The sequence below is a fragment of the Ochotona princeps genome, chromosome 5 (genome assembly GCF_030435755.1).
Source record: "Ochotona princeps isolate mOchPri1 chromosome 5, mOchPri1.hap1, whole genome shotgun sequence".
NCBI classification, from domain to species: domain Eukaryota; kingdom Metazoa; phylum Chordata; class Mammalia; order Lagomorpha; family Ochotonidae; genus Ochotona; species Ochotona princeps.
Genome location: NC_080836.1, coordinates 84,099,203 through 84,112,577, shown reverse-complemented (window position 1 = coordinate 84,112,577; position 13,375 = coordinate 84,099,203). Strand labels below are relative to the sequence as shown.

Genomic DNA, 13,375 nt, shown 5'->3' with positions numbered 1-13,375 from the left:
GCTTGTGGCCTGGGAAAGCAGTAGAGGATGGCCCAAAGCCTTGGGACCCTGCACCCACATGGGAGAGCCAAAAGAAGCTCCTGGCTCCTGGCTTCGGATCAGCTCAGTTCCAGCCATTAGAGCCACTTGGGGAGTGAACCAATGAATGGAAGATCTTTCTGTCTCTCCTCCTTTCTGTATATCTGACTATCCAATAAAAATAAATAATAAATATTTTAACAAAAGATATTTTTGTGGGACTTGAGAGAAGAGGGGAGAATTATTATCTTATCAGAATTTTACCTGTGAAACATACTTGTTATTTTTAATAAAAATTAAAGTTTCGCACAAAAAAAGATCAATTGCATTCCTCTTCCCTAAGCTTCTTCGGCATGTTATGAGTAATGGATTCATATGAAATGTATCATTTTCCTTTACTTGCCATCCTCTGCCATTTTTCATGATTCCTATGAGAATATCGTAAAGTGCTATGAGTCCACATTGCCTTGGAGGTCATTTCAGAATCAGGTTAAGTGCCATAAGCAAGTACACAGAGGACATGCATACTGAGATAGGATAGAAGAGATAGAGTTCAGTGCTGACCCAGGAAGTCTGGAAGCTTTATTAGAAATAAGAACAACCCATCATTTCTTTAAATTCCTAATTGAAAATTGTAATTATCTACGAGGCCATCGGGCACAAATAACATCAACCATAGCAGGATTTTTACTGCCCCAGCAATAATATTTATGGGAGTGTTAGAATTACAATGCCTCCTAGGGGCATTCCACACTACCAGAACCACACATATTAAATGAGCATCTCACAGCTAACAATTTGGTGCTAAACCGAGGAAACTTACGGAAAGTCAAGGCAGTCTATGGAGTCTCCTCTCCATTGCTCCTTCTACACTCCATTCTAGTAACATTTCTGGGAGTTGAGCCCTGTTGAGTACCCCAGCTGCCTCCCAAAAAGACATGCATTCCTGTTGAGAAATCCTAGCATTAGATCAGGGTCCCTCCTCTGGCCTGATCCCTCTAACTTTGGAAATCGCTGTGTGCTTGTTTCAGGATAGAGTGAGCCATCTGGAGACGCCTACCTGTTCCCCTTCCCCTCACTCTCCACTCTCGTTCAACCATTTGGGACTCATCCCACTCCTTTTCTGTTTGAAAAACACTATTGCTTAAGCATAAGCATCTCCTCCCATAATTTTTTTTATGATCTTTACATAGTTGATTAGGGCTCAAAGGGTCAAGGACTACAGGAAAGTGGGTAGAGCATTGTTTCCACATTCTCTTTTTTCCTTCCTGTATCTGAAGGAAGGAGAGAGACAAAGGGAGAAGCCACACCCAACCTCCCAATCATCCCAGGGTCCCCAGTGTGGGACATGCTCTGAATTGCTGCCGAGTTCGCCATTCTAAGTACGATGCAATCTCTTCAGGATCTACTGGCTGACATAGTCCACCCTAGCGTCTCCGCTTGCCCAGATTTTCCCTGTCAACAGTGGGCTCTCCTCCCATAATCTTAAAATCCTATATCCAAGATCCTAGAAATTATGCCGAAGAGGCTCATCTTTTTCTGCAATTCAATTTGGCAACAATATAGACTAAGTAACAGTGGCCAGAAAATAAGACTCCCAAATTCACTTAGACTTGGGCAACTTCATTGATCACAGTGGAAAATGGCATGAGGTTTCTTCCATTCAGGCATCCTTTTTCTCCATAAGCATCCTTCACTCTATCATTCTTGGGCTACCCATCAGATTCTCCTCTTTAGGGAAAAGATCAAATTTCTAACTCCAGAAACTCCTTACAATGTAATAATTAAAGATCACCTACTGGGCAAATTTCTACATCTCCCTCTAGGCTAGTGGCAAATTCGTACAACAGGTCCCATTTCCAGGCTCCCTCTGTGATCCATTCTTCTGACTCCCAGGCTGCCCTTTGTGATTATAGCAATCTGCATGGGATCTCAATTGACCCAGTGATTTCCTCCAAATACGTATGGGGACACTGTGCCTGAACTCCAAGGTCTGATGAAACTGGATGCAGATAAAATAAAGGCTAGAGAAGTATTTATTCTTCATGAAAGCCCCACACCTGGGACATTACAAACAGCTAAGAAAAAGCACCATAAACTTCACCAAGGAGCCTTTCTGCATGCCCCCACCCACCTCATCAGGGTCCATGTGGTGCTCTGTACCTCCCCCAACAATCAGTTTAAGAATTCTGCTGCTCAATGAAGTAGTTACAGGATGTGGTTAAGAACTTGCACTTTCAACATTATTCTCAATACTATGTCAATTAACTTCATGATATTGTAAACTGATGTTGAAATTGTGTAGGGGTTTTTCATTGGAGGGGATGCTATTCTGCCAGCCCTACTTTCAGACCAGGGATGGTTTCCCAATGAAACTGTTGAATTTATCTGGACAATAAGATGCTGGACTCTCTGCATGGTCCATGTCTGCAATGAAGGAATCATGACTGGTTATGATCTGTACTACTGTAACAAAATGGAGGAATTCAATGTGGGGGGAGGGTTTATGGAGGGGTTGGGGGGAATCCCAGAGCCTATGAAACTGTGTCATAAAATGAAATAAATGTAGTTTAATTAAAAAAAAAATTCTGCAGCTCAAACTAAATGAAGCTTGGCTTCAAATCCCCTACCCTCAGTCCGGGCAGACTCAAACCCACAGTGTTAGTGTTGCTCCCAATAATCTCTCCTGGTACCTCTAACTACAAATGTTCATCATTAAAGAACTGTAAAACATTTTAGATAGCTTGGGAATTGCCACTAGGGTAGGCATTGGGATAGGAAGAATTGCCACATCCCTCTCCCACTAACCAAGCTTTTCTGAAAATATATAAGAACTTGAACAAAATATCTGAAAGCCTTCTTAGGCTTCTGCCGGAGACCAGCTCTGGCTGACTGAGAGCTTGTAAAGGATGCGTGGATCGGCGAGACGATAATAAGAGATAAGACATGGACCACTATGGCATGATGCTCATAATGGACAACTCAGAAAAGCTGCCTTCTTTATTTATACACAAATCATCACAAGCTTTTGCACAATATCCAACTGCTTCATTTTTACTTCATGGTTAAGAGAATACAAAAAACAATCCTGAGGAAAACATTTTCAACAATCATTACTCACTGAAACCTACAGTCACCTGGGTGAAGCCAAGAACTCCACGGTTGGCAGTGCATGTGGTTACATAGTGACAAATGATTTACTTATACTTAAAATCAATGTTTTACTAAACACAAACAAACTAATATTGCTTAGAATACTAAGAGTACAGAATTAAAAGTTCATAAAAGGATCTTATAAAAGCATATAACATAGATTCTTTGCTAAATCTTATAATCAAGTCATGCATTAGTTACCATCACCTTCACCTAGTGCTGATTCAATTGCTTTTTGGTCTTTTGTTAAAGGGCAGTGAAAGGGATCAAGGCAGCTCAGCCGATCTACAAACAGAGGGCTTTTACAAGAAACTTCCTTTTATCTTTATAAACTGTTTTCTTTCCCTAAACATAAGTGCCAATATAAGATAGAGATTTTAAGCCATTTTGAAGGGGTTCACATTTGTTTCCCTTTAGAAGATGCCCCATATACTTTTGTTTTCTGTGGTGAGAAAAACTAAAATGCGTCATATCATGTGTTGTAACAGTTCAAGGCACATGGTAAACAAACTCTTTGTACCTCCATGATTGCCATCAGTTGCAAGATATTATCCAGCCATTTCTTAAGGAAAACATTACTTTTACTAGGGCAAATTCCAGGACAAAAGTAGGCACATAACAGGATGTTTGGAGACATTGTGCGCTCAATTGTACTATTGTATACTTTCAGCTGTGTGTCATAGCCTGACGTCGCTAAAGATGTTTTTATCATAACATGATTGATCAATTTGAGGTGTCATACCAGTTACAGGAATCACTTCACATTAGCAGAAAAACAACACCACCCCCCCTCAGGAGAATTCTATGAAACATCAGAGAGGTGACTGAGTGTCCATACAATGGGGTGAGGCAGCAATAAGGTGACCAGAGACATTTTTCCGGGCCTTGCCTCGCTGCTAGAAACTCCTCGTAGCCTTGCTAACCGAGGAGCGGTGCTCATCACTCACTCATGCCATCTGACCCAACTGCATGGCTCCCCACAGGAATTCAACTATTTGGCTGCATTCACCCTAAAAAATCAATGAGGTCTGGACCTGCCCAATGGTGGGAAAGGGGTGTTCCTGCTTCTTACTAAAGGAAGAGTATTGTTTCTAGGTCAATCAGTCCAGTCTTGTCCATGCTGCTGCTCACAAACTGGCAGACAAGGAACACAACATTCAGCATCAGACGTCACACTTGCAGCAGCTATCTTCAGAAATCTGTCTGGCTACCTTGGCTTTTGCCCCTTCCCACGCTCCTCAAACATGTTGTTTTTTTCTTCTTCTATCTTTAGGACAATCCATACTTCAGTTACTGAAGCAACTTGTTCACTCAATTATCCAAAACCTCTCTCAAAACCATGTCTCAACATTCTCTTGCTGTACCAGCTACTGACCCTACAACTTCGGTCCTAGCATGAGGTTAGAGAGGAACCACTTCCCTAACTAAGGCCTCTCAACAGAACGTAGCCATTGAGTCTTCACCCAGTTCCCTGGCTCCCTTTTCCCAAGACCGATTCCAGGCAACATGAACAGTTTTCTCTCTGCATATACGCTAAAGGGCTGGATTGGTTTCAACAAAGACAATTCACTCTAAACTTCTTGGAATGCCTACTTCCCCAGCAATAATCATTAGAAGTGCACTACCTGGGAAATTCAAAACTACCAGAACAACACATTGTAAATGAGCAGCTGTGTGTTCAATGTCCCCTGCCTGTGGTCAACTGCTGCCCATGGAACTTTCCAAATTCCTGGTATAAAACACACAACTTCCTCCAGCTAGTACCTTTAAAAGGCCTGCACCCAGTGCCTGGGTAGGCTGAGGTCTTATTTCAGACCCCGCTCTGCTGACCTTCTAAACTACATTCTCTCTCTCTCTCTCTCTCTCTCTCTCTCTCTCTCTCTCTCTCTTTTTAATAGGGAAAATTGGGTGAACTCACTGCGTTCAAATTTGCTATTTCTTCTTGTTTCCAGGTGAAGGGGAGAGACAAAGGGGGAAACCACTCATGACTTGCCACATGTCCCAGTACCCAGAGATGAGGAACCACCACCTTGTATCAATCCAAAGTCTCAATGTGTACATATTCTGAGGGTTCTGTCCAAATGGGTTGGGTAGTTCTGAAATGCTGTCGATTTCACCTATTCAAGGATGATGTCATCTTCCCAGTGTCCATTGGTTCAATTCACTGAGATTTTTGCTGTCATTGTTTGTTTGAGGTAGTTGTCCAGTTCTGTTCTCCTTCTTCTGCTACAGCACCAAATGAACTGCCACATTCTCCTTTTACAACAGGATCTGTGTCCACTGCTGCACCTTTTTCATTAAGTAGGACATGTTCTTTCAGGCAAATCCAAGTACCTGGGCCAGGCATTGAAAGCATCACCAGATCTCCCACCCCTGAGGCTTAAGAACCTGACACCCACCTAGTAGGTGGGCCCCAGGACGTGGGCCAGGCAGCTCAAACATTTTCTCTTTGTTGACTGGTCATCTCTACGTCTGCTTCAACCTAACAAAAGCCTGACACAAATGAATGTGGGAATTATTAGCCCTATTGATTCATATGTAGATGACTCATGTAACCAGTGCATACTCTACCACTTATAATAGTGAATGTCCAGCATATTGTATTTTTTCTGTTGTAGTATCTCACCAGCCCCATTAAAAATTCAGTTCCCAAATAGTGACATCAGCAGAATGCTAGAACAGAAAGCCCCAGCTACCTTTCCCTCACAGAAACATTGATTTAACAATATACAGTCCAAACTACCGTCAGCAGCAGGATTTCATTTTCGGGTTTAGGGCACTAAGTAAGTACACAGCAGATGTGGTTGATCACTGATAGAGGACATCTTTCCAGCTCCTGACTTCTCCCTCGGGAAGGAAGAAGACAGTGGGGAGCAGGCCAGCAATCAGGCTTTCAGGAGGGCAGCTCTGGATGCTTGGTTTGGTCTTGCCCCACTCAGAGTACTTTGGAACTGGCAGTTTGTTGTCTTAGCCACTGGGTACAAATAAGGATGGAGGTCAAGTTGCCGCAGCCAAAAACATTCAGTATGATGAGGAGGAGGTATACAAGCTGAGGCTTCTCATTTGTGAGAGAAGGAAAATAGTGGAACATGCACACAGTATTCTGTCTATTGAAGGCAGTGGGTTCAGGGCCAAGATCATGGCATGGGAAGCTCACCTTCAGCCTGTGGGTGCCAGCATCCCAGCTGCTACACTTGTGATCTAGCTCCTAGCAGCCTGGAAAAGCAGCATAGGATGGCTCTAGTTCTTAACTCCCCGCACCTACATGGGAAACCTGGAAGAAGCTCTTGGCTCCCAGTTTTAGACCAGCTCAGCTTTGGCCACAGTGGCCATTATGGGAGCAAACTAGCAGATGGAATGTCTCTTCTTATAATTGTAACCTTCAAATAAAGTAAGTAAATCTGAAGAAGGAGGAGGAGGAAGTGGAGACATTTGAAGGACTTACTGAAGTGGCACGGCTTAATGACCTGGGGCATCAACCAAGAAGACAGGATCAACTGCTCTAATTAGGTTTAGCCTAATCGGAAGGTGTATAACTTGAGACTTTTCCTGTGGGAAGCAGAGAGGGAGAACAGTACACTATGCCTGTAGCTTTCTGTCTTTCTGAAGGACTGCAAGAGCAACCAGGATCAATCTCTCCTGACATGGGCGCTAATGTGGTTGGCGGCCAGGAGCAGCCTTCTCTCCTTCTCTCCCCACTTTCCCAGATACAGGAAGTAACAGGAGATTGGAGGCAGTAGTCTCCCACTTCCTGCCCGTCATTCTTCGACCCTCCCCACACTAATCAGTGTTCCACATGGGCATGCGTCCCTCTCAACTATGTCAACATCATTAAAAATAAAATGATTTTTTTTAAAAAAAGAATCACAGATGAAATCTAGAAAAGGAAATGGAAAGTTCAGTTTCAACAATTTCAACATATTTCAACAATGATGGTCCCAATGAAATCTAAACTGAGGTAAATTATAATTAAGTTGTCAAAAATCAATTACAGATAATTTTCAAAGTAGCAAGACTAGAGGCAGTATTTATAAGATGATCACTATGTTTCTCCCAATAAACCTTGCATGTTAGAAGCAATTGTGATGATATATACAAGTATTCAAATGTTAAAGGAAAAAATTGTCAATAAAAATATACTTAGCAAAACTGTCCTTCAAAAAAAACAGAAAATAAAGGTGTTCTCAGATGAAGATGCACAGAAAAAACTCACAGCTACTACATAAATCTTACAAGAAAGGGAATCTTTCAAGGGGAAATGAAAAGGCAGTAACACTTGCTAGGAAGTTTAAATATATAGGCACATTCAGAACAGTATAATATGCTACAGTAATGCAGAAATCATCTCTAATCCTGACATGGATGTTACAAAATATAAGAAAAATTAAGAATCAAAACATGTGCATTTAAGTGCATTGCTGAAAAGAAGACAGCTGCGTGTATTACAAAGATACAGGAGGTATGAATGATTGTAGATAGGATTGGGGCATACTGTCAAGCAAGCCTGAAGTAATAGTACTCAAATTTAACTGTAATTAGAATAACTGCAGACCTTGAAATGATGGCTAGTTCCCACCTGAGGAGTTTGGAATTTAGCAGGTCTTGGCTGGACTCCAGAATTTTTATTCCTAAGACATTTCAGGTTAATGAAAATTTACGACACTGCATTTTGAAGAAACAATGGTGTGAGAATACGTATGGCTTCCTTTGTTTGGAAGTTTGCCGGAGTCCAGCTCCAGCCAAGTTCGGAGCTCGTTAAGGGTGCGTAGAGTCAGCGATAAAGAAAGACACAGACACTGACACTTGGTGCGTTCTCACACACAGCCTAAGAAAAAGCTGTCCTTTTTATTTACTCAGATACCTCTCAAGCCTCTGCACAAGCAACTAATTATTTTATTTTTACTTCATGACGCAGGGGGCATGTACAGACATTTGGTCACTCCGTCTGCACTTCAAGGCTAAGCAGGCGTCTCAAAAGATAATTCTGCAAAATACTGTATTCATATTTTTTAAAGCAAGCCATTATTCACTCTTTAACAGTAGCTATGGAGCAACAGCCAGGACTCCAAGGCCAAGGCGCACGCGACCATCCGCCAACCAGTGGCACATTCTCACCACATTCTTCACTTCCACAATCCATCCATCATCAAACAGGCCACAAGGGAAAAAACCTAAAATCCAAAACAGAAATCCCTAATACAGAATCCCCCACAACTACAGACTCCACAACCCCACAAACAATGAGACAACAATCAAAAGTATCCTTGCCTAACAAAAGCATCCCCAATTCCTCCAGCCAAAAACCACAAAAGCGGCTAAAACAGTTACACTCTTCACGCTCCAAAAAACTGCAAAGACAGGCTAGCCCCTGAGTCAACAACAACCACATTCATTGCCATAGCAGCCTCAGCTCTCACTCCCATCACTTCCATTACTTTGTAAAATTCTTATTAAGCCATTTCCCGGAAGGCATGCTATATATCTGGACCCGATTTCAGGGCAATGGGTAGGTACACAATAAGGTGTCCAGAAATGGCATGGGTTTAATTGTACTCCTGTGCGCAGTTAGAGGCCCACTCACCAAAATATTATCAATAACATTAACTCTGAAGCTCACATTACTTGCCAAAGCCATCTCACAGGGGCAAACAATGCCTCAATAGATTACAGGATTCTTAATGGGTTGCTTGAGTGTCTATGCAAAAAGGAGGTGAGACTGCATCAAGGTGGTCAGGGAGAAATCCACCGGGCCCTGCCAAACAGTTGGAAGCTCCCCCTAGCCCTGCCTAGCAGGGGAGCTGTTCTCTTCACACCTTCGTGCCGTCCACACCTACTGCACGGACCCCAGCAGAAGTTGGTAATACCAGTAACTAAATGAGGAAATTCAGAAGCAGGGGCAACTTGGAAAAGCAGGACATAGAAAAGATAGCAAGGATTCCCTCTGCGCTGCTGCCTCAGCTAGAGGATCGTCAGTCTGTGGTGCAAAGCAATAAGCAGACAGTGACTGACAGGAGAATGGCTCTGAAACAGGTTTCCGATAGCAAGAGCTTTGGGTGATTCCAGAAAGTTTTTTGAATATGACAGTGTTGAACTGCAATGCAAAATGAGATGTGGTGTCTACTTGCCACCAAAGGCAGAGATTGCAAAGTGTTCTGTACTGTGTTTTCTATCTGGTTTAACCTGCACATAACAAAATTTCATAACAAAATCCGGTTTTCAGCAAGCTGCCTCTAAACATGGCCTTATTGTCATTGCTCCAGATACCAGCCACCGTGGCTGCAATATTACAGATGACAGCTGGGACTTTGGCCCTGATGCTGGATTTTATGCAGGTGCCCTTGAGAGTCTCTGGAATACCAACTACAGGACACATTCTTAAAAAACAGAAGAGCTTCCCCAGCTCACAAATGCCAATTTTCCAGTGTATCCCCAAAGCATGTCTATTGTTGGCCACTCCATGGGAGGTCATGGAGTTCTAATTTGTACTTTGAAAAAAGTCCTGGAAAATACAAATCTGTGTCAGCATTTGCTCCAATGCGCAACCCAGTACTCTGTATTTGGAGCAGAAAGCCTTTGGTACCTTTTTTGGGATCAGACCAAAATAAACAGAAGACTTACGATGCTGCCCATCTTGTGAAATACTATACAGGTCCTCAGTTGCACATACTAATTGATCAAGGAAAAGCTGATGAGTTTTACAACGAGTTACACTCCGAGAACTTCATAGCTGCCTATGTGGAGAGGAAAATCCTTGTTGTTTTTAAATCACAAGAGGGATCATGGCCACTTGATTGCAACCTTCATTGCTGAGCACATTAGACATTATGCCAAATTCCTGAATGCACGAAAACTTCACAAAAGAAAATCTCTGGAGAAGAAAAACTGTAATAAAGGGAATTGCTGAGAAAGATTTCAAAACATTGGATTTCATAATGCTAAAATGGCTTCATTCTACAGTTGAGTCACCTGAATAAATGAACCTATTTGTGATATGCAAGGTTATGTTACTGCTGTTCACCTTGAAAAGTACTATTTTACAGCTTTTCCACTTTCACTTGGAAATTCCTGTTGTATTATCCACAAATACTTTCTTGTCACATGCAGAAGTTTAATTTGAGCTCACCAATAAAAGTAATAATTTTTGTAAGAACAAAATTGTATTCCTTTAGGATGTTAATAAATTTTTAATGATGAAAAAAGACAACAAATTTTACTTTGTCATGAAACGGAGTGCTACCAAAACCAGAACTGAAGGTGATTTTTTTAGTGTATTTCAGGAATATGTAAAAACAGCTTCATTTTTTTTCCCAAGCAAGATCTCCATTAAAGCATGGAAGATATCCATTGTACTAAAATATAATACATAATACGTTTGAGTATTTGCTCTCCACTGGCTTATAAATAGATTAAAATAAACTTCGCAGTTAAACTCAGGTTATTTTTTAAACTTCCTCCCACCCAAGTACTAACCAGGCCCGACCCTGCTTAGCTTCCAAGATCAGACAAGATTGGGCATGTTCAGGGTGGTATGGAGGTAGACTTTAAACTTCCTGAAACTTGAGCTTGAAAATGACCAAGGTAGTAGAACGTCTCAGTGTGCAGAAGTACTGTGATGCTGAGAGAGTCCGTGACTTTCAGACACTCGGTATGGTACCCCTAACTGTGAGCATTGTCCAGTGGATCTCTGGAACCTCTTCATCTGCACAGCTGACACTCCAACCCCATTCAAATCTTCTTTTCCCCTCCCTTCAGCCACTAGAAACCATATTCTACTTTCCACTTCTGTGCATTGCACTGCTATAGATATCTCATTTGCTAGAATCATGATATATGTGTCTTTCTACTACTGGCTAACTTCACTTAGCACAGTGCCTTTCAGGTTCACCTATGTGGTGATATGTGTCAGGGTTTCTTTCATTTTTATGGTGGATAATATTCCATTGTATGTTTATGCTACTTTTTACTTATCCATTCATTCATCAGTAGACACTGAAATTACTTCCACATTGTGGCTACTACGAATTTATTGTAGTAGTACAATGCTACCCTGAGCATAGGAGTAGTTTTCTTGGCTAAGTAAATAATCAAAAACAAGACTGCTAGACCATGGGGTAGTTCTGTGTTTATTTATTTAAAGAAACCACATTGGCCTGGCATGGTATCCTAGAAGCTGAAGTCCTAGCCTTGAATGCACCGGGATCCCATATGAGCGCCTGTTCTAATCCTGGCAGCTCTGCTTCCCATTCAACTCCCTGTTTGTGGCCTGGGAAGACAGCTGAAGATGGCCCAGGGCCTTGGGACCCTGAACCCGTATGGGAGACCCGGAGGATCTTCCGGAGGAGGTTCCGGGCTCCTGCCTTCGATTTGGCGCAGCTCCAGCTGTTGTGGTCACTTGGGGAGTGAATCATCGGATGGAAGATCTTCCTCTGCTTCTTTCCTCTCCTCTGTACATCAGCTTTTCCAATTAAAAACATAAAAAAATAAAGAAACCCTATCCTGTATTCTGTCTTGTCCACACCATTGGACATGTCCACAAGCAGTGCTTGCAACGTTCTAGCAGATGTGAGGTTTTTGTCTCATTGTCATTTTCGTTACATTTCCCCATAGTTAGTGACACTGAGCACCTTTTCATACACCTGTTGGGCATTTACTTGTACACTTACTTCGGAGAAGTCTCTGTTTAAACTTTGTGTCCATTTTTAACTGGTTTTGGTTAGGGCTGAGGGGAGGGGGAGAATTTTTAATTTATTTGTTTTTGTTGTTGAGGCACAGGAATCCCTCATATTTTCTTTTAACTCTTTGTTATGATCTGAACGTCTGTGTCCACCCAAAATTCATAGGCTGAAATCCAATCCCCAATGTGTCGGTATTAAAAGATGGGGCTTTAGAAAGGTTCTAGGGTCCAACCAAGACTTACTATGTCAGGAACTATGGGGTTGAGAACCACCAGCATGTGCTCAAGCCTTCCAGGTGAGCCAGGTCAGCATCCAGCTGAGAACTGGTCCTGCCTCCTCTAGTTAGTCTCTTCTAATGTGTCCCTTCCTCTCTTGAACACTCTTCCACTAAGTATATACATAATCTGACCTCTCTTCTTGGTTGGATTCCACCTTCCTTCAGTTACATGGCCATGAATGTCATCATGAGCTCCCTCTGCACTGCTTGCATGCAGATTTCACTTTTTCCATAAAATTTTAAGGAACTCTGTAATTTTTCTTTTGGCAAATTTGGCTACAAATAGTTGTGTAATGCACTAAAAACAAGTTCATCAGAGTTCGTCCTGCATAAGCAGGAAGTCTGGGAAAGTGAGAATGTCTAACATGAAACTGACAAATACTAAATTTGAAAAACACAGAGGTTAGCATTGGACAAGGCAGCTCCTAACATTTGGAAGCAGAACTGAAGAACAGTGCAACTTTCCACACACAACTGAGGCCCCTGCAGACATTTAACCCAAAACGAAGTGTCTTCAATTTTCTATTTTTGTGTTGTACTTTTAGGACAACTTCCATACTAGTGTCCATGAACAGCCCCTAGGCCTTGAGGCTGCCTGGATTGCCTAACGAACAAAACCTGTTCTTGTTTACTCCTTCCACAAAGACATTCTCGGAGCAATGGGTACACCCAGTTCTCTATACTGATGAGAGGTGGTAGTCTGGCTCGAACCTTTGCCATCATCTGTTTAATAACTATCATTCCAACCAGAGCCCCCATTCCTTGCAAGTAATCACTGGTTCCTGGACTGGACCTGCTGAATGGATGCAGCACCTACTAAACTGAAGGCACTCAGAAAAGACACATTAAGCCATCTAAATGGAAATGTATTTCAATAACTGGAGAAATTGACTTTAGTATATTGATTTAGATTTGTTTCAGACAAGTTAATGACCCTGATTTTATTTAAGTTCTATTTTCTATGTTTTCTAGTATAGCTTGACCTTGTAAACTAATCAGTAGTAACCACCTACTCACTTCACTGGTGTGCAAAGCAGATTCTGTCCAGCAGATGTCAGGAGAGCTCAGTTTAACAATTAATGGATTTGAACAACTTGGGAAGGTTTCCTTGTTTCCTGACATTTGAAGAAACAGTATACAAATAGATAAACCCATATAACCACTCAGAGCATTGAAGATAGAGCATGTATTGACTTCATAATAAATATGACATCAGCGCTAAGCTTCTTCCACTTTGAAGCTTAAAACAATT

General features: G+C 41.9%; 1 pseudogene; it reads left to right on the top strand.

The window, feature by feature from the left end:
• Positions 1 to 9,186: 9,186 nt before the first annotated feature.
• On the top strand, positions 9,187 to 10,075 carry LOC101528103 (S-formylglutathione hydrolase-like; annotated as a pseudogene).
• The last annotated feature ends 3,300 nt before the right edge of the window (positions 10,076 to 13,375 follow it).